We start from the raw sequence: 18,733 nt of genomic DNA, 5'->3' as shown, positions 1-18,733 counted from the left end.
AAATGAAGCCATGGGGTTTGCTTGAAATCAAAAATTAGGTGAGATTCCCAAAGCTCCCACAGAAATCTAAAGGAAGCGCTTCTGACAAACCAATTAACACGTGGGATGTTCTTGCATGCCAAAACCACTTTATTTTCCAGATTATCTTTCAGAAATCTGATACAGTGCCCGACTGCTGGCAATTGAACCTCTTTAAAATTGCTCCTGGCAGCGGTGGGATTCGAACCCACGCCTCCGAAGAGACTGGAGCCTTAATCCAGCGCCTTAGACCGCTCGGCCACGCTACCACTTAAAGGGGTTGCTTTTGTTGTCCAGAGCGCGCATATGCAGGCTGCATCGAGCATCAAGCCAGCTTCATTCAAGTTAACTGAACATTACATTCACAAGTCACAGCGCCTTAGACCAGGGGTTTTCAAACCTGTCCTGGAGGACCACTAGTACTGCACAATTTGCATGTCTCCCTCATTAGACACACCTGGTTTAAATGTTCAACTCATTAGTAGAGACTGCAAGACCTGAACTGGGTGTCTAAGGTAACTGAATGAGGTGTGTCACAAAAGGGAAACATGCAAAATGTGCAGTACTAGTGGTCCTCCAGGACAGGTTTGAAAACCCCTGCCTTAGACCGCACGGCCACGCTACCACTTAAAGGGGTTGCTTTGGTTGTCCGGAGCTCACATATGCGGCTGCATCGAGCATCAAGGCAGCTTCATTCAAGTTAACTGAACATTACATTCGCAAGTCACAAGCATATTACAGCAATTTACGATTAACTAAGAATAAGAGTCAACTTGGTATTTGGTAGTATTCTGAAATAAGAGAGTCTTTATAACGTACGCAGCCTAGAAACGTGACCCACAGGAGGCTGCAGCATTCCGATTGAGAAACGATCAACGTGAGACTTCCAAAGCGCCTATCCCTCTGGCCTGGCTGACTGCTGGCAATAGAGCCTCTTTAAAACAACTGCTGGCAGCGGTGGCATTCGAACCCACGCCCCCGGAGAGACTGGAGCCTAAACCCAGCGCCTTGGACCGCTCGGCCACGCTACCCTTTGGAGAAAGCTCTCTGGTGAGTTTCGGGGAGGTGCAGCTCCACGGACAGCCTCAGTTGATTTCGAGGACCTCGTTGGCGGGAGAGAATCGTCTTTAAGGTCCTGCTGTGCTGAGTCATACTCCTGGAGTTCCCAAATCCTACAGAGTTCTATCGTTTCGAAAGTACATCTGACACAACAAATGAAGCCATGGGGTTTGCTTGAAATCAAAAATTAGGTGAGATTCCCAAAGCTCCCACAGAAATCTAAAGGAAGCGCTTCTGACAAACCAATTAACACGTGGGATGTTCTTGCATGCCAAAACCACTTTATTTTCCAGATTATCTTACAGAAATCTGATACAGTGCCCGACTGCTGGCAATTGAGCCTCTTTAAAATTGCTCCTGGCAGCGGTGGGATTCGAACCCACGCCTCCGAAGCGACTGGAGCCTTAATCCAGCGCCTTAGACCACTCGGCCACGCTACCACTTAAAGGGGTTGCTTTTGTTGTCCAGAGCTCGCATATGCAGGCTGCATCGAGCATCAAGCCAGCTTCATTCAAGTTAACTTAACATTACATTCACAAGTCACAGCGCCTTAGACCAGGGGTTTTCAAACCTGTCCTGGAGGACCACTAGTACTGCACAATTTGCATGTCTCCCTATCGTTTAGAAAGTACATCTGACACAACAAATGAAGCCATGGGGTTTGCTTGAAATCAAAAATTAGGTGAGATTCCCAAAGCTCCCACAGAAATCTAAAGGAAGCGCTTCTGACAAACGAATTAACACGTGGGATGTTCTTGCATGCCAAAACCACTTTATTTTCCAGATTATCTTACAGAAATCTGATACAGTGCCCGACTGCTGGCAATTGAGCCTCTTTAAAATTGCTCCTGGCAGCGGTGGGATTCGAACCCACGCCTCCGAAGAGACTGAAGCCTTAATCCAGCGCCTTAGACCGCTCGGCCACGCTACCACTTAAAGGGATTGCTTTTGTTGTCCAGAGCTCGCATATGCAGGCTGCATCGAGCATCAAGCCAGCTTCATTCAAGTTAACTGAACATTACATTCACAAGTCACAGCGCCTTAGACCAGGGGTTTTCAAACCTGTCCTGGAGGACCACTAGTACTGCACAATTTGCATGTCTCCCTCATTAGACACACCTGGTTTAAATGTTCAACTCATTAGTAGAGACTGCAAGACCTGAACTGGGTGTCTAAGGTAACTGAATGAGGTGTGTCACAAAAGGAAAACATGCAAAATGTGCAGTACTAGTGGTCCTCCAGGACAGGTTTGAAAACCCCTGCCTTAGACCGCACGGCCACGCTACCACTTAAAGGGGTTGCTTTGGTTGTCCGGAGCTCACATATGCGGCTGCATCGAGCATCAAGGCAGCTTCATTCAAGTTAACTGAACATTACATTCGCAAGTCACAAGCATATTACAGCAATTTACGATTAACTAAGAATAAGAGTCAACTTGGTATTTGGTAGTATTCTGAAATAAGAGAGTCTTTATAACGTACGCAGCCTAGAAACGTGACCCCCAGGAGGCTGCAGCCTTCCGATTGAGAAACGATCCACGTGAGACTTCCAAAGCGCCTATCCATCTGGCCTGGCTGACTGCTGGCAATAGAGCCTCTTTAAAACAACTGCTGGCAGCGGTGGGATTCGAACCCACGCCCCCAGAGAGACAGGAGCCTAAATCCAGCGCCTTGGACCGCTCGGCCACGCTACCCTTTGGAGAAAGCTCTCTGGTGAGTTTCGGGGAGGTGCAGCTCCACGGACAGCCTCAGTTGATTTCGAGGACCTCGTTGGCGGGAGAGAATCGTCTTTAAGGTCCTGCTGTGCTGAGTCATACTCCTGGAGTTCCCAAATCCTACAGAGTTCTATCGTTTCGAAAGTACATCTGACACAACAAATGAAGCCACGGGGTTTGCTTGAAATCAAAAATTAGGTGAGATTCCCAAAGCTCCCACAGAAATCTAAATAAAGGAAGCGCTTCTGACAAACCAATTAACACGTGGGATGTTCTTGCATGCCAAAACCACTTTATTTTCCAGATTATCTTACAGAAATCTGATACAGTGCCCGACTGCTGGCAATTGAGCCTCTTTAAAATTGCTCCTGGCAGCGGTGGGATTCGAACCCACGCCTCCGAAGAGACTGGAGCCTTAATGCAGCGCCTTAGACCGCTCGGCCACGCTACCACTTAAAGGGGTTGCTTTCGTTGTCCAGAGCTCGCATATGCAGGCTGCATCGAGCATCAAGCCAGCTTCATTCAAGTTAACTGAATATTACATTCACAAGTCACAGCGCCTTAGACCAGGGGTTTTCAAACCTGTCCTGGAGGACCACTAGTACTGCACAATTTGCATGTCTCCCTATCGTTTCGAAAGTACATCTGACACAACAAATGAAGCCATGGGGTTTGCTTGAAATCAAAAATTAGGTGAGATTCCCAAAGCTCCCACAGAAATCTAAAGGAAGCGCTTCTGACAAACCAGTTAACACGTGGGATGTTCTTGCATGCCAAAACCACTTTATTTTCCAGATTATCTTACAGAAATCTGATACAGTGCCCGACTGCTGGCAATTGAGCCTCTTTCAAATTGCTCCTGGCAGCGGTGGGATTCGAACCCACGCCTCCGAAGAGACTGGAGCCTTAATCCAGCGCCTTAGACCGCTCGGCCACGCTACCACTTAAAGGGGTTGCTTTTGTTGTCCAGAGCTCGCATATGCAGGCTGCATCGAGCATCAAGCCAGCTTCATTCAAGTTAACTGAACATTACATTCACAAGTCACAGCGCCATAGACCAGGGGTTTTCAAACCTGTCCTGGAGGACCACTAGTACTGCACAATTTGCATGTCTCCCTATCGTTTCGAAAGTACATCTGACACAACAAATGAAGCCATGGGGTTTGCTTGAAATCAAAAATTAGGTGAGATTCCCAAAGCTCCCACAGAAATCTAAAGGAAGCGCTTCTGACAAACCAGTTAACACGTGGGATGTTCTTGCATGCCAAAACCACTTTATTTTCCAGATTATCTTACAGAAATCTGATACAGTGCCCGACTGCTGGCAATTGAGCCTCTTTCAAATTGCTCCTGGCAGCGGTGGGATTCGAACCCACGCCTCCGAAGAGACTGGAGCCTTAATCCAGCGCCTTAGACCGCTCGGCCACGCTACCACTTAAAGGGGTTGCTTTTGTTGTCCAGAGCTCGCATATGCAGGCTGCATCGAGCATCAAGCCAGCTTCATTCAAGTTAACTGAACATTACATTCACAAGTCACAGCGCCATAGACCAGGGGTTTTCAAACCTGTCCTGGAGGACCACTAGTACTGCACAATTTGCATGTCTCCCTCATTAGACACACCTGGTTTAAATGTTCAACTCATTAGTAGAGACTGCAAGACCTGAACTGGGTGTCTAAGGTAACTGAATGAGGTGTGTCACAAAAGGGAAACATGCAAAATGGGCAGTACTACTGGTCCTCCAGGACAGGTTTGAAAACCCCTGCCTTAGACCGCACGGCCACGCTACCACTTAAAGGGGTTGCTTTGGTTGTCCGGAGCTCACATATGCGGCTGCATCGAGCATCAAGGCAGCTTCATTCAAGTTAACTGAACATTACATTCGCAAGTCACAAGCATATTACAGCAATTTACGATTAACTAAGAATAAGAGTCAACTTGGTATTTGTTAGTATTCTGAAATAAGAGAGTCTTTATAACGTACGCAGCCTAGAAACGTGACCCCCAGGAGGCTGCAGCCTTCCGATTGAGAAACGATCCACGTGAGACTTCCAAAGCGCCTATCCATCTGGCCTGGCTGACTGCTGGCAATAGAGCCTCTTTAAAACAACTGCTGGCAGCGGTGGGATTCGAACCGACGCCCCCGGAGAGACTGGAGCCTAAATCCAGCGCCTTAGACCGCTCGGCCACGCTACCCTTTGAGGAAAGCAGCTCTCTGGTGAGTTTCGGGGAAGTGCAGCTCCACGGACAGCCTCAGTTGATTTTGAGGACCTCGTTGGCGGGAGAGAATCGTCTTTAAGGTCCTGCTGTGCTGAGTCATACTCCTGGTGATCCCAAATCCTACAGAGTTCTATCGTTTAGAAAGTACATCTGACACAACAAATGAAGCCATGGGGTTTGCTTGAAATCAAAAATTAGGTGAGATTCCCAAAGCTCCCACAGAAATCTAAAGGAAGCGCTTCTGACAAACCAATTAACACGTGGGATGTTCTTGCATGCCAAAACCACTTTATTTTCCAGAAATCTGATACAGTGCCCGACTGCTGGCAATTGAACCTCTTTAATATTGCTCCTGGCAGCAGTGGGATTCGAACCCACGCCTCCGAAGAGACTGGAGCCTTAATCCAGCACCTTAGACCGCTCGGCCACGCTACCACTTAAAGAAGTTGCTTTTGTTGTCCAGACCTCGCATATGCAGGCTGCATCGAGCATCAAGCCAGCTTCATTCAAGTTAACTGAACATTACATTCACAAGTCACAGCACCTTAGACCAGGGGTTTTCAAACCTGTCCTGGAGGACCACTAGTACTGCACAATTTGCATGTCTCCCTATCGTTTAGAAAGTACATCTGACACAACAAATGAAGCCATGGGGTTTGCTTGAAATCAAAAATTAGGTGAGATTCCCAAAGCTCCCACAGAAATCTAAAGGAAGCGCTTCTGACAAACCAATTAACACGTGGGATGTTCTTGCATGCCAAACCACTTTATTTTCCAGATTATCTTACAGAAATCTGATACAGTGCCCGACTGCTGGCAATTGAGCCTCTTTAAAATTGCTCCTGGCAGCGGTGGGATTCGAACCCACGCCTCCGAAGAGACTGGAGCCTTAATCCAGCGCCTTGGACCGCTCGGCCACGCTACCACTTAAAGGGGTTGCTTTTGTTGTCCACAGCTCGCATATGCAGGCTGCATCGAGCATCAAGCCAGCTTCATTCAAGTTAACTGAACATTACATTCACAAGTCACAGCGCCTTAGACCAGGGGTTTTCAAACCTGTCCTGGAGGACCACTAGTACTGCACAATTTGCATGTCTCCCTATCGTTTAGAAAGTACATCTGACACAACAAATGAAGCCATGGGGTTTGCTTGAAATCAAAAATTAGGTGAGATTCCCAAAGCTCCCACAGAAATCTAAAGGAAGCGCTTCTGACAAACCAATTAACACGTGGGATGTTCTTGCATGCCAAAACCACTTTATTTTCCAGATTATCTTACAGAAATCTGATACAGTGCCCGACTGCTGGCAATTGAGCCTCTTTAAAATTGCTCCTGGCAGCGGTGGGATTCGAACCCACGCCTCCGAAGAGACTGGAGCCTTAATCCAGCGCCTTAGACCGCTCGGCCACGCTACCACTTAAAGGGGTTGCTTTTGTTGTCCAGAGCTCGCATATGCAGGCTGCATCGAGCATCAAGCCAGCTTCATTCAAGTTAACTGAACATTACATTCACAAGTCACAGCGCCTTAGACCAGGGGTTTTCAAACCTGTCCTGGAGGACCACTAGTACTGCACAATTTGCATGTCTCCCTATCGTTTAGAAAGTACATCTGACACAACAAATGAAGCCATGGGGTTTGCTTGAAATCAAAAATTAGGTGAGATTCCCAAAGCTCCCACAGAAATCTAAAGGAAGCGCTTCTGACAAACCAATTAACACGTGGGATGTTCTTGCATGCCAAAACCACTTTATTTTCCAGATTATCTTACAGAAATCTGATACAGTGCCCGACTGCTGGCAATTGAGCCTCTTTAAAATTGCTCCTGGCAGCGGTGGGATTCGAACCCACGCCTCCGAAGAGACAGGAGCCTTAATCCAGCACCTTAGACCGCTCGGCCACGCTACCACTTAAAGGGGTTGCTTTTGTTGTCCAGAGCGCGCATATGCAGGCTGCATCGAGCATCAAGCCAGCTTCATTCAAGTTAACTGAACATTACATTCACAAGTCACAGCGCCTTAGACCAGGGGTTTTCAAACCTGTCCTGGAGGACCACTAGTACTGCACAATTTGCATGTCTCCCTCATTAGACACACCTGGTTTAAATGTTCAACTCATTAGTAGAGACTGCAAGACCTGAACTGGGTGTCTAAGGTAACTGAATGAGGTGTGTCACAAAATGGAAACATGCAAAATGTGCAGTACTAGTGGTCCTCCAGGACAGGTTTGAAAACCCCTGCCTTAAACCGCACGGCCACGCTACCACTTAAAGGGGTTGCTTTGGTTGTCCGGAGCTCACATATGCGGCTGCATCGAGCATCAAGGCAGCTTCATTCAAGTTAACTGAACATTACATTCGCAAGTCACAAGCATATTACAGCAATTTACGATTAACTAAGAATAAGAGTCAACTTGGTATTTGGTAGTATTCTGAAATAAGAGAGTCTTTATAACGTACGCAGCCTAGAAACGTGCCCCCAGGAGGCTGCAGCCTTCCGATTGAGAAACGATCCAAGTGAGACTTCCAAAGCGCCTATCCATCTGGCCTGGCTGACTGCTGGCAATAGAGCCTCTTTAAAACAACTTCTGGCAGCGGTGGGATTCGAACCCACGCCCCCGGAGAGACTGGAGCCTAAATCCAGCGCCTTGGACGGCTCGACCACGCTACCCTTTGGAGAAAGCTCTCTGGTGAGTTTCGGGGAGGTGCAGCTCCACGGACAGCCTCAGTTGATTTCGAGGACCTCGTTGGCGGGAGAGAATCGTCTTTAAGGTCCTGCTGTGCTGAGTCATACTCCAGGGGCCTCATTTATCATCATTGCGTAGAAAATGTTCTATATTTGTACCTACGAATGAAATTTAGAATGTGCCTAAGTACAAAAAAATCGGGATTTATCAAACGTGCGCACGTGGTTCGTACGCACATCAGTAAGTAATCCTTGATGATAAATCCCACTTGTTCTTAAGCACCATGCTCGTGCACGTTCATGTTCATTTGCATTTCGAAACGCCTCCAATGCACCATATATGGTGACAACACCTCCCGTTATAAGTCACGTGGTTGTGCTTTTTCCCTCATCGCAATAATGGCAAAGAGAGCGTAAAAGAGAAACTTTACAGACGCAGAAATTGAGTTACTGGTGGATGAGGTTAAATCCTAATAACACATCCTGTTTGGTTCACTTAGTATGGGAGGAATGACTAACAAAAGAAAACAAATCTGCATGGGAACATGTTACCAGTGAGTTTAATTCCGTTGGGTATGAGAACACTTTTAGAAATAAAAAAAAGTCGTTTGACATTAAATTATCAGCCCAAAAAAAAAAAACCGCGTCACAGCACACCGACGTGAAACGAGTGCAAGTGGAGGAGGACAGACAATTTTCCACCTTGGACAGCAGCATATATAACCAGCATTATTGGCGCGATCTTTGAAAACGCGCTACCGGCGGAATGGATTATTTGCCAAGTCTTCCAATAACGCAAGATAAGCCATTGCACTGTGTCAAGCATTTGACGGAGACTTCATTAATACAAATCACATGTGCTTTCACAGATACAGATACATATCACAAATAAATCATTAAACTTATTTGCTGTTACCATACTGACATTAATCATTTTTAACACCTGCTTGTGGATAATAAATAGACACTTTATACTCACTGGAACAGGGTCCTGTGTAGTATCGCTATTCTACCACTAGATGCTCTGCGTACGCATACTCCGAGGTGTGCGTATATTTACACACATTTCTAAGTATAAGTGCAATTTGATAAATTCCACACTTTGCGTAAAACTGTTCCTACGCACACTTTACGCACACTTCTGTGCATACGCACGCTTGATAAATGAGGCCCCTGGAGATCCCAAATCCTACAGAGTTCTATCGTTTAGAAAGTACATCTGACACAACAAATGAAGCCATGGGGTTTGCTTGAAATCAAAAATTAGGTGAGATTCCCAAAGCTCCCACAGAAATCTAAAGGAAGCGCTTCTGACAAACCAATTAACACGTGGGATGTTCTTGCATGCCAAAACCACTTTATTTTCCAGATTATTTTACAGAAATCTGATACAGTGCCCGACTGCTGGCAATTGAGCCTCTTTAAAATTGCTCCTGGCAGCGGTGGGATTCGAACCCACGCCTCCGAAGAGACTGGAGCCTTAATCCAGCGCCTTAGACCGCTCGGCCACGCTACCACTTAAAGGGATTGCTTTTGTTGTCCAGAGCTCGCATATGCAGGCTGCATCGAGCATCAAGCCAGCTTCATTCAAGTTAACTGAACATTACATTCACAAGTCACAGCGCCTTAGACCAGGGGTTTTCAAACCTGTCCTGGAGGACCACTAGTACTGCAAAATTTGCATGTCTCCCTATCGTTTAGAAAGTACATCTGACACAACAAATGAAGCCATGGGGTTTGCTTGAAATCAAAAATTAGGTGAGATTCCCAAAGCTCCCACAGAAATCTAAAGGAAGCGCTTCTGACAAACCAATTAACACATGGGATGTTCTTGCATGCCAAAACCACTTTATTTTCCAGATTATCTTTCAGAAATCTGATACAGTGCCCGACTGCTGGCAATTGAACCTCTTTAAAATTGCTCCTGGCAGCGGTGGGATTCGAACCCACGCCTCCGAAGAGAATGGAGCCTTAATCCAGCGCCTTAGACCGCTCGGCCACGCTACCACTTAAAGGGGTTGCTTTTGTTGTCCAGAGCTCGCATATGCAGGCTGCATCGAGCATCAAGCCAGCTTCATTCAAGTTAACTGAACATTACATTCACAAGTCACAGCGCCTTAGACCAGGGGTTTTCAAACCTGTCCTGGAGGACCACTAGTACTGCACAATTTGCATGTCTCCCTCATTAGACACACCTGGTTTAAATGTTCAACTCATTAGTAGAGACTGCAAGACCTGAACTGGGTGTCTAAGGTAACTGAATGAGGTGTGTCACAAAAGGAAAACATGCAAAATGTGCAGTACTAGTGGTCCTCCAGGACAGGTTTGAAAACCCCTGCCTTAGACCGCACGGCCACGCTACCACTTAAAGGGGTTGCTTTGGTTGTCCGGAGCTCACATATGCGGCTGCATCGAGCATCAAGGCAGCTTCATTCAAGTTAACTGAACATTACATTCGCAAGTCACAAGCATATTACAGCAATTTACGATTAACTAAGAATAAGAGTCAACTTGGTATTTGGTAGTATTCTGAAATAAGAGAGTCTTTATAACGTACGCAGCCTAGAAACGTGACCCCCAGGAGGCTGCAGCCTTCCGATTGAGAAACGATCCACGTGAGACTTCCAAAGCGCCTATCCATCTGGCCTGGCTGACTGCTGGCAATAGAGCCTCTTTAAAACAACTGCTGGCAGCGGTGGGATTCGAACCCACGCCCCCAGAGAGACTGGAGCCTAAATCCAGCGCCTTGGACCGCTCGGCCACGCTACCCTTTGGAGAAAGCTCTCTGGTGAGTTTCGGGGAGGTGCAGCTCCACGGACAGCCTCAGTTGATTTCGAGGACCTCGTTGGCGGGAGAGAATCGTCTTTAAGGTCCTGCTGTGCTGAGTCATACTCCTGGAGTTCCCAAATCCTACAGAGTTCTATCGTTTCGAAAGTACATCTGACACAACAAATGAAGCCACGGGGTTTGCTTGAAATCAAAAATTAGGTGAGATTCCCAAAGCTCCCACAGAAATCTAAATAAAGGAAGCGCTTCTGACAAACCAATTAACACGTGGGATGTTCTTGCATGCCAAAACCACTTTATTTTCCAGATTATCTTACAGAAATCTGATACAGTGCCCGACTGCTGGCAATTGAGCCTCTTTAAAATTGCTCCTGGCAGCGGTGGGATTCGAACCCACGCCTCCGAAGAGACTGGAGCCTTAATGCAGCGCCTTAGACCGCTCGGCCACGCTACCACTTAAAGGGGTTGCTTTCGTTGTCCAGAGCTCGCATATGCAGGCTGCATCGAGCATCAAGCCAGCTTCATTCAAGTTAACTGAACATTACATTCACAAGTCACAGCGCCTTAGACCAGGGGTTTTCAAACCTGTCCTGGAGGACCACTAGTACTGCACAATTTGCATGTCTCCCTATCGTTTCGAAAGTACATCTGACACAACAAATGAAGCCATGGGGTTTGCTTGAAATCAAAAATTAGGTGAGATTCCCAAAGCTCCCACAGAAATCTAAAGGAAGCGCTTCTGACAAACCAATTAACACGTGGGATGTTCTTGCATGCCAAAACCACTTTATTTTCCAGATTATCTTACAGAAATCTGATACAGTGCCCGACTGCTGGCAATTGAGCCTCTTTCAAATTGCTCCTGGCAGCGGTGGGATTCGAACCCACGCCTCCGAAGAGACTGGAGCCTTAATCCAGCGCCTTAGACCGCTCGGCCACGCTACCACTTAAAGGGGTTGCTTTTGTTGTCCAGAGCTCGCATATGCAGGCTGCATCGAGCATCAAGCCAGCTTCATTCAAGTTAACTGAACATTACATTCACAAGTCACAGCGCCTTAGACCAGGGGTTTTCAAACCTGTCCTGGAGGACCACTAGTACTGCACAATTTGCATGTCTCCCTATCGTTTAGAAAGTACATCTGACACAACAAATGAAGCCATGGGGTTTGCTTGAAATCAAAAATTAGGTGAGATTCCCAAAGCTCCCACAGAAATCTAAAGGAAGCGCTTCTCACAAACCAATTAACACATGGGATGTTCTTGCATGCCAAAACCACTTTATTTTCCAGATTATCTTACAGAAATCTGATACAGTGCCCGACTGCTGGCAATTGAGCCTCTTTAAAATTGCTCCTGGCAGCGGTGGGATTCGAACCCACGCCTCCGAAGAGACTGGAGCCTTAATCCAGCGCCTTGGACCGCTCGGCCACGCTACCACTTAAAGGGGTTGCTTTTGTTGTCCACAGCTCGCATATGCAGGCTGCATCGAGCATCAAGCCAGCTTCATTCAAGTTAACTGAACATTACATTCACAAGTCACAGCGCCTTAGACCAGGGGTTTTCAAACCTGTCCTGGAGGACCACTAGTATTGCACAATTTGCATGTCTCCCTCATTAGACACACCTGGTTTAAATGTTCAACTCATTAGTAGAAACTGCAAAACCTGAACTGGGTGTCTAAGGTAACTGAATGAGGTGTGTCACAAAAGGGAAACATGCAAAATGGGCAGTACTAGTGGTCCTCCAGGACAGGTTTGATAACCCCTGCCTTAGACCGCACGGCCACGCTACCACTTAAAGGGGTTGCTTTGGTTGTCCGGAGCTCACATATGCGGCTGCATCGAGCATCAAGGCAGCTTCATTCAAGTTAACTGAACATTACATTCGCAAGTCACAAGCATATTACAGCAATTTACGATTAACTAAGAATAAGAGTCAACTTGGTATTTGTTAGTATTCTGAAATAAGAGAGTCTTTATAACGTACGCAGCCTAGAAACGTGACCCCCAGGAGGCTGCAGCCTTCCGATTGAGAAACGATCCACGTGAGACTTCCAAAGCGCCTATCCATCTGGCCTGGCTGACTGCTGGCAATAGAGCCTCTTTAAAACAACTGCTGGCAGCGGTGGGATTCGAACCCACGCCCCCGGAGAGACTGGAGCCTAAATCCAAGGAAGCGCTTCTGACAAACCAATTAACACGTGGGATGTTCTTGCATGCCAAAACCACTTTATTTTCCAGATTATCTTACAGAAATCTGATACAGTGCCCGACTGCTGGCAATTGAGCCTCTTTACAATTGCTTCTGGCGGCGGTGGGATTCGAACACACGCCTCCGAAGAGACTGGAGCTTTAATCCAGCGCCTTAGACCGCTCGGCCACGCTACCACTTAAAGGGGTTGCTTTTGTTTTCAAGAGCTCGCATATGCAGGCTGCATCGAGCATCAAGCCAGCTTCATTCAAGTTAACTGAACATTACATTCACAAAACACAGCGCCTTAGACCAGGGGTTTTCAAACCTGTCCTGGAGGACCACTAGTACTGCACAATTTGCATGTCTCCCTATCGTTTAGAAAGTACATCTGACACAACAAATGAAGCCATGGGGTTTGCTTGAAATCAAAAATTAGGTGAGATTCCCAAAGCTCCCACAGAAATCTAAAGGAAGCGCTTCTGACAAACCAATTAACACGTGGGATGTTCTTGCATGCCAAAACCACTTTATTTTCCAGATTATCTTACAGAAATCTGATACAGTGCCCGACTGCTGGCAATTGAGCCTCTTTAAAATTGCTCCTGGCAGCGGTGGGATTCGAACCCAGGCCTCCGAAGAGACTGGAGCCTTAATCCAGCGCCTAAGACCGCTCGGCCACGCTACCACTTAAAGGGGTTGCTTTTGTTGTCCACAGCTCGCATATGCAGGCTGCATCGAGCATCAAGCCAGCTTCATTCAAGTTAACTGAACATTACATTCACAAGTCACAGCGCCTTAGACCAGGGGTTTTCAAACCTGTCCTGGAGGACCACTAGTACTGCACAATTTGCATGTCTCCCTATCGTTTAGAAAGTACATCTGACACAACAAATGAAGCCATGGGGTTTGCTTGAAATCAAAAATTAGGTGAGATTCCCAAAGCTCCCACAGAAATCTAAAGGAAGCGCTTCTGACAAACCAGTTAACACGTGGGATGTTCTTGCATGCCAAAACCACTTTATTTTCCAGATTATCTTACAGAAATCTGATACAGTGCCCCGACTGCTGGCAATTGAGCCTCTTTAAAATTGCTCCTGGCAGCGGTGGGATTCGAACCCACGCCTCCGAAGAGACTGGAGCCTTAATCCAGCGCCTTAGACCGCTCGGCCACGCTACCACTTAAAGGGGTTGCTTTTGTTGTCCAGAGCTCGCATATGCAGGCTGCATCGAGCATCAAGCCAGCTTCATTCAAGTTAACTGAACATTACATTCACAAGTCACAGCGCCATAGACCAGGGGTTTTCAAACCTGTCCTGGAGGACCACTAGTACTGCACAATTTGCATGTCTCCCTCATTAGACACACCTGGTTTAAATGTTCAACTCATTAGTAGAGACTGCAAGACCTGAACTGGGTGTCTAAGGTAACTGAATGAGGTGTGTCACAAAAGGGAAACATGCAAAATGGGCAGTACTACTGGTCCTCCAGGACAGGTTTGAAAACCCCTGCCTTAGACCGCACGGCCACGCTACCACTTAAAGGGGTTGCTTTGGTTGTCCGGAGCTCACATATGCGGCTGCATCGAGCATCAAGGCAGCTTCATTCAAGTTAACTGAACATTACATTCGCAAGTCACAAGCATATTACAGCAATTTACGATTAACTAAGAATAAGAGTCAACTTGGTATTTGTTAGTATTCTGAAATAAGAGAGTCTTTATAACGTACGCAGCCTAGAAACGTGACCCCCAGGAGGCTGCAGCCTTCCGATTGAGAAACGATCCACGTGAGACTTCCAAAGCGCCTATCCATCTGGCCTGGCTGACTGCTGGCAATAGAGCCTCTTTAAAACAACTGCTGGCAGCGGTGGGATTCGAACCCACGCCCCCGGAGAGCCTGGAGCCTAAATCCAGCGCCTTAGACCGCTCGGCCACGCTACCCTTTGAGGAAAGCAGCTCTCTGGTGAGTTTCGGGGAAGTGCAGCTCCACGGACAGCCTCAGTTGATTTTGAGGACCTCGTTGGCGGGAGAGAATCGTCTTTAAGGTCCTGCTGTGCTGAGTCATACTCCTGGTGATCCCAAATCCTACAGAGTTCTATCGTTTAGAAAGTACATCTGACACAACAAATGAAGCCATGGGGTTTGCTTGAAATCAAAAATTAGGTGAGATTCCCAAAGCTCCCACAGAAATCTAAAGGAAGCGCTTCTGACAAACCAATTAACACGTGGGATGTTCTTGCATGCCAAAACCACTTTATTTTCCAGAAATCTGATACAGTGCCCGACTGCTGGCAATTGAACCTCTTTAATATTGCTCCTGGCAGCAGTGGGATTCGAACCCACGCCTCCGAAGAGACTGGAGCCTTAATCCAGCACCTTAGACCGCTCGGCCACGCTACCACTTAAAGAAGTTGCTTTTGTTGTCCAGAGCTCGCATATGCAGGCTGCATCGAGCATCAAGCCAGCTTCATTCAAGTTAACTGAACATTACATTCACAAGTCACAGCACCTTAGACCAGGGGTTTTCAAACCTGTCCTGGAGGACCACTAGTACTGCACAATTTGCATGTCTCCCTATCGTTTAGAAAGTACATCTGACACAACAAATGAAGCCATGGGGTTTGCTTGAAATCAAAAATTAGGTGAGATTCCCAAAGCTCCCACAGAAATCTAAAGGAAGCGCTTCTGACAAACCAATTAACACGTGGGATGTTCTTGCATGCCAAACCACTTTATTTTCCAGATTATCTTACAGAAATCTGATACAGTGCCCGACTGCTGGCAATTGAGCCTCTTTAAAATTGCTCCTGGCAGCGGTGGGATTCGAACCCACGCCTCCGAAGAGACTGGAGCCTTAATCCAGCGCCTTGGACCGCTCGGCCACGCTACCACTTAAAGGGGTTGCTTTTGTTGTCCACAGCTCGCATATGCAGGCTGCATCGAGCATCAAGCCAGCTTCATTCAAGTTAACTGAACATTACATTCACAAGTCACAGCGCCTTAGACCAGGGGTTTTCAAACCTGTCCTGGAGGACCACTAGTACTGCACAATTTGCATGTCTCCCTATCGTTTAGAAAGTACATCTGACACAACAAATGAAGCCATGGGGTTTGCTTGAAATCAAAAATTAGGTGAGATTCCCAAAGCTCCCACAGAAATCTAAAGGAAGCGCTTCTGACAAACCAATTAACACGTGGGATGTTCTTGCATGCCAAAACCACTTTATTTTCCAGATTATCTTACAGAAATCTGATACAGTGCCCGACTGCTGGCAATTGAGCCTCTTTAAAATTGCTCCTGGCAGCGGTGGGATTCGAACCCACGCCTCCGAAGAGACTGGAGCCTTAATCCAGCGCCTTAGACCGCTCGGCCACGCTACCACTTAAAGGGGTTGCTTTTGTTGTCCAGAGCTCGCATATGCAGGCTGCATCGAGCATCAAGCCAGCTTCATTCAAGTTAACTGAACATTACATTCACAAGTCACAGCGCCTTAGACCAGGGGTTTCAAACCTGTCCTGGAGGACCACTAGTATTGCACAATTTGCATGTCTCCCTCATTAGACACACCTGGTTTAAATGTTCAACTCATTAGTAGAAACTGCAAGACCTGAACTGGGTGTCTAAGGTAACTGAATGAGGTGTGTCACAAAAGGGAAACATGCAAAATGGGCAGTACTAGTGGTCCTCCAGGACAGGTTTGATAACCCCTGCCTTAGACCGCACGGCCACGCTACCACTTAAAGGGGTTGCTTTGGTTGTCCGGAGCTCACATATGCGGCTGCATCGAGCATCAAGGCAGCTTCATTCAAGTTAACTGAACATTACATTCGCAAGTCACAAGCATATTACAGCAATTTACGATTAACTAAGAATAAGAGTCAACTTGGTATTTGTTAGTATTCTGAAATAAGAGAGTCTTTATAACGTACGCAGCCTAGAAACGTGACCCCCAGGAGGCTGCAGCCTTCCGATTGAGAAACGATCCACGTGAGACTTCCAAAGCGCCTATCCATCTGGCCTGGCTGACTGCTGGCAATAGAGCCTCTTTAAAACAACAGCTGGCAGCGGTGGGATTCGAACCCACGCCCCCGGAGAGACTGGAGCCTAAATCCAGCGCCTTGGACCGCTCGGCCACGCTACCCTTTGGAGAAAACTCTCTGGTGAGTTTCGGGGAGGTGCAGCTCCACGGACAGCCTCAGTTGATTTCGAGGACCTCGTTGGCGGGAGAGAATCGTCTTTAAGGTCCTGCTGTGCTGAGTCATACTCCTGGAGTTCCCAAATCCTACAGAGTTCTATCGTTTCGAAAGTACATCTGACACAACAAATGAAGCCATGGGGTTTGCTTGAAATCAAAAATTAGGTGAGATTCCCAAAGCTCCCACAGAAATCTAAAGGAAGCGCTTCTGACAAACCAATTAACACGTGGGATGTTCTTGCATGCCAAAACCACTTTATTTTCCAGATTATCTTACAGAAATCTGATACAGTGCCCGACTGCTGGCAATTGAGCCTCTTTACAATTGCTTCTGGCGGCGGTGGGATTCGAACACACGCCTCCGAAGAGACTGGAGCCTTAATCCAGCGCCTTAGACCGCTCGGCCACGCTACCACTTAAAGGGGTTGCTTTTGTTTTCAAGAGCTCGCATATGCAGGCTGCATCGAGCATCAAGCCAGCTTCATTCAAGTTAACTGAACATTACATTCACAAAACACAGCGCCTTAGACCAGGGGTTTTCAAACCTGTCCTGGAGGACCACTAGTACTGCACAATTTGCATGTCTCCCTATCGTTTAGAAAGTACATCTGACACAACAAATGAAGCCATGGGGTTTGCTTGAAATCAAAAATTAGGTGAGATTCCCAAAGCTCCCACAGAAATCTAAAGGAAGCGCTTCTGACAAACCAATTAACACGTGGGATGTTCTTGCATGCCAAAACCACTTTATTTTCCAGATTATCTTACAGAAATCTGATACAGTGCCCGACTGCTGGCAATTGAGCCTCTTTAAAATTGCTCCTGGCAGCGGTGGGATTCGAACCCAGGCCTCCGAAGAGACTGGAGCCTTAATCCAGCGCCTAAGACCGCTCGGCCACGCTACCACTTAAAGGGGTTGCTTTTGTTGTCCACAGCTCGCATATGCAGGCTGCATCGAGCATCAAGCCAGCTTCATTCAAGTTAACTGAACATTACATTCACAAGTCACAGCGCCTTAGACCAGGGGTTTTCAAACCTGTCCTGGAGGACCACTAGTACTGCACAATTTGCATGTCTCCCTATCGTTTAGAAAGTACATCTGACACAACAAATGAAGCCATGGGGTTTGCTTGAAATCAAAAATTAGGTGAGATTCCCAAAGCTCCCACAGAAATCTAAAGGAAGCGCTTCTGACAAACCAGTTAACACGTGGGATGTTCTTGCATGCCAAAACCACTTTATTTTCCAGATTATCTTACAGAAATCTGATACAGTGCCCGACTGCTGGCAATTGAGCCTCTTTAAAATTGCTCCTGGCAGCGGTGGGATTCGAACCCACGCCTCCGAAGAGACTGGAGCCTTAATCCAGCGCCTTAGACCGCTCGGCCACGCTACCACTTAAAGGGGTTGCTTTTGTTGTCCAGAGCTCGCATATGCAGGCTGCATCGAGCATCAAGCCAGCTTCATTCAAGTTAACTGAACATTACATTCACAAGTCACAGCGCCATAGACCAGGGGTTTTCAAACCTGTCCTGGAGGACCACTAGTACTGCACAATTTGCATGTCTCCCTCATTAGACACACCTGGTTTAAATGTTCAACTCATTAGTAGAGACTGCAAGACCTGAACTGGGTGTCTAAGGTAACTGAATGAGGTGTGTCACAAAAGGGAAACATGCAAAATGGGCAGTACTACTGGTCCTCCAGGACAGGTTTGAAAACCCCTGCCTTAGACCGCACGGCCACGCTACCACTTAAAGGGGTTGCTTTGGTTGTCCGGAGCTCACATATGCGGCTGCATCGAGCATCAAGGCAGCTTCATTCAAGTTAACTGAACATTACATTCGCAAGTCACAAGCATATTAC

The 18,733-nt window shown here is 47.0% G+C and overlaps 31 non-coding genes across 31 annotated transcripts; all 31 read right to left on the bottom strand.

The window, feature by feature from the left end:
- Nucleotides 1-205: 205 nt before the first annotated feature.
- Nucleotides 206-287, bottom strand: trnal-aag (transfer RNA leucine (anticodon AAG)). The gene has a single exon. It is a non-coding gene; the product is annotated as a tRNA-Leu (tRNA).
- A 680-nt stretch (nt 288-967) lies between these two features.
- trnal-uag (transfer RNA leucine (anticodon UAG)) lies at nt 968-1,049 on the bottom strand. The gene has a single exon. It is a non-coding gene; the product is annotated as a tRNA-Leu (tRNA).
- Nucleotides 1,050-1,435: 386 nt separating this feature from the next.
- Nucleotides 1,436-1,517, bottom strand: trnal-aag (transfer RNA leucine (anticodon AAG)). Its single transcript has one exon. It is a non-coding gene; the product is annotated as a tRNA-Leu (tRNA).
- Nucleotides 1,518-1,926: 409 nt separating this feature from the next.
- trnal-aag (transfer RNA leucine (anticodon AAG)) lies at nt 1,927-2,008 on the bottom strand. Its single transcript has one exon. It is a non-coding gene; the product is annotated as a tRNA-Leu (tRNA).
- Nucleotides 2,009-2,688: 680 nt separating this feature from the next.
- trnal-uag (transfer RNA leucine (anticodon UAG)) lies at nt 2,689-2,770 on the bottom strand. Its single transcript has one exon. It is a non-coding gene; the product is annotated as a tRNA-Leu (tRNA).
- Nucleotides 2,771-3,160: 390 nt separating this feature from the next.
- trnal-aag (transfer RNA leucine (anticodon AAG)) lies at nt 3,161-3,242 on the bottom strand. The gene has a single exon. It is a non-coding gene; the product is annotated as a tRNA-Leu (tRNA).
- Nucleotides 3,243-3,651: 409 nt separating this feature from the next.
- trnal-aag (transfer RNA leucine (anticodon AAG)) lies at nt 3,652-3,733 on the bottom strand. Its single transcript has one exon. It is a non-coding gene; the product is annotated as a tRNA-Leu (tRNA).
- A 409-nt stretch (nt 3,734-4,142) lies between these two features.
- On the bottom strand, nt 4,143-4,224 carry trnal-aag (transfer RNA leucine (anticodon AAG)). Its single transcript has one exon. It is a non-coding gene; the product is annotated as a tRNA-Leu (tRNA).
- A 680-nt stretch (nt 4,225-4,904) lies between these two features.
- On the bottom strand, nt 4,905-4,986 carry trnal-uag (transfer RNA leucine (anticodon UAG)). The gene has a single exon. It is a non-coding gene; the product is annotated as a tRNA-Leu (tRNA).
- Nucleotides 4,987-5,363: 377 nt separating this feature from the next.
- On the bottom strand, nt 5,364-5,445 carry trnal-aag (transfer RNA leucine (anticodon AAG)). Its single transcript has one exon. It is a non-coding gene; the product is annotated as a tRNA-Leu (tRNA).
- Nucleotides 5,446-5,853: 408 nt separating this feature from the next.
- On the bottom strand, nt 5,854-5,935 carry trnal-aag (transfer RNA leucine (anticodon AAG)). The gene has a single exon. It is a non-coding gene; the product is annotated as a tRNA-Leu (tRNA).
- A 409-nt stretch (nt 5,936-6,344) lies between these two features.
- On the bottom strand, nt 6,345-6,426 carry trnal-aag (transfer RNA leucine (anticodon AAG)). Its single transcript has one exon. It is a non-coding gene; the product is annotated as a tRNA-Leu (tRNA).
- A 409-nt stretch (nt 6,427-6,835) lies between these two features.
- On the bottom strand, nt 6,836-6,917 carry trnal-aag (transfer RNA leucine (anticodon AAG)). Its single transcript has one exon. It is a non-coding gene; the product is annotated as a tRNA-Leu (tRNA).
- Nucleotides 6,918-7,596: 679 nt separating this feature from the next.
- trnal-uag (transfer RNA leucine (anticodon UAG)) lies at nt 7,597-7,678 on the bottom strand. The gene has a single exon. It is a non-coding gene; the product is annotated as a tRNA-Leu (tRNA).
- Nucleotides 7,679-9,127: 1,449 nt separating this feature from the next.
- trnal-aag (transfer RNA leucine (anticodon AAG)) lies at nt 9,128-9,209 on the bottom strand. Its single transcript has one exon. It is a non-coding gene; the product is annotated as a tRNA-Leu (tRNA).
- A 409-nt stretch (nt 9,210-9,618) lies between these two features.
- On the bottom strand, nt 9,619-9,700 carry trnal-aag (transfer RNA leucine (anticodon AAG)). Its single transcript has one exon. It is a non-coding gene; the product is annotated as a tRNA-Leu (tRNA).
- Nucleotides 9,701-10,380: 680 nt separating this feature from the next.
- trnal-uag (transfer RNA leucine (anticodon UAG)) lies at nt 10,381-10,462 on the bottom strand. The gene has a single exon. It is a non-coding gene; the product is annotated as a tRNA-Leu (tRNA).
- A 390-nt stretch (nt 10,463-10,852) lies between these two features.
- trnal-aag (transfer RNA leucine (anticodon AAG)) lies at nt 10,853-10,934 on the bottom strand. Its single transcript has one exon. It is a non-coding gene; the product is annotated as a tRNA-Leu (tRNA).
- Nucleotides 10,935-11,343: 409 nt separating this feature from the next.
- On the bottom strand, nt 11,344-11,425 carry trnal-aag (transfer RNA leucine (anticodon AAG)). The gene has a single exon. It is a non-coding gene; the product is annotated as a tRNA-Leu (tRNA).
- Nucleotides 11,426-11,834: 409 nt separating this feature from the next.
- On the bottom strand, nt 11,835-11,916 carry trnal-aag (transfer RNA leucine (anticodon AAG)). The gene has a single exon. It is a non-coding gene; the product is annotated as a tRNA-Leu (tRNA).
- Nucleotides 11,917-12,785: 869 nt separating this feature from the next.
- trnaf-aaa (transfer RNA phenylalanine (anticodon AAA)) lies at nt 12,786-12,867 on the bottom strand. Its single transcript has one exon. It is a non-coding gene; the product is annotated as a tRNA-Phe (tRNA).
- A 409-nt stretch (nt 12,868-13,276) lies between these two features.
- trnal-aag (transfer RNA leucine (anticodon AAG)) lies at nt 13,277-13,358 on the bottom strand. Its single transcript has one exon. It is a non-coding gene; the product is annotated as a tRNA-Leu (tRNA).
- Nucleotides 13,359-13,768: 410 nt separating this feature from the next.
- Nucleotides 13,769-13,850, bottom strand: trnal-aag (transfer RNA leucine (anticodon AAG)). The gene has a single exon. It is a non-coding gene; the product is annotated as a tRNA-Leu (tRNA).
- A 680-nt stretch (nt 13,851-14,530) lies between these two features.
- trnal-uag (transfer RNA leucine (anticodon UAG)) lies at nt 14,531-14,612 on the bottom strand. The gene has a single exon. It is a non-coding gene; the product is annotated as a tRNA-Leu (tRNA).
- Nucleotides 14,613-14,989: 377 nt separating this feature from the next.
- Nucleotides 14,990-15,071, bottom strand: trnal-aag (transfer RNA leucine (anticodon AAG)). Its single transcript has one exon. It is a non-coding gene; the product is annotated as a tRNA-Leu (tRNA).
- Nucleotides 15,072-15,479: 408 nt separating this feature from the next.
- On the bottom strand, nt 15,480-15,561 carry trnal-aag (transfer RNA leucine (anticodon AAG)). Its single transcript has one exon. It is a non-coding gene; the product is annotated as a tRNA-Leu (tRNA).
- Nucleotides 15,562-15,970: 409 nt separating this feature from the next.
- On the bottom strand, nt 15,971-16,052 carry trnal-aag (transfer RNA leucine (anticodon AAG)). The gene has a single exon. It is a non-coding gene; the product is annotated as a tRNA-Leu (tRNA).
- Nucleotides 16,053-16,731: 679 nt separating this feature from the next.
- Nucleotides 16,732-16,813, bottom strand: trnal-uag (transfer RNA leucine (anticodon UAG)). Its single transcript has one exon. It is a non-coding gene; the product is annotated as a tRNA-Leu (tRNA).
- Nucleotides 16,814-17,199: 386 nt separating this feature from the next.
- On the bottom strand, nt 17,200-17,281 carry trnal-aag (transfer RNA leucine (anticodon AAG)). Its single transcript has one exon. It is a non-coding gene; the product is annotated as a tRNA-Leu (tRNA).
- A 409-nt stretch (nt 17,282-17,690) lies between these two features.
- On the bottom strand, nt 17,691-17,772 carry trnal-aag (transfer RNA leucine (anticodon AAG)). Its single transcript has one exon. It is a non-coding gene; the product is annotated as a tRNA-Leu (tRNA).
- Nucleotides 17,773-18,181: 409 nt separating this feature from the next.
- On the bottom strand, nt 18,182-18,263 carry trnal-aag (transfer RNA leucine (anticodon AAG)). The gene has a single exon. It is a non-coding gene; the product is annotated as a tRNA-Leu (tRNA).
- Nucleotides 18,264-18,733: the final 470 nt, after the last annotated feature.

Source organism: Misgurnus anguillicaudatus, chromosome 20 (genome assembly GCF_027580225.2).
Source record: "Misgurnus anguillicaudatus chromosome 20, ASM2758022v2, whole genome shotgun sequence".
In the NCBI taxonomy this organism is placed as follows: Eukaryota; Metazoa; Chordata; class Actinopteri; order Cypriniformes; family Cobitidae; genus Misgurnus; species Misgurnus anguillicaudatus.
The sequence above is the reverse complement of the archived record's forward strand: the minus strand, read 5'-3'. Positions and strand labels throughout refer to the sequence as shown.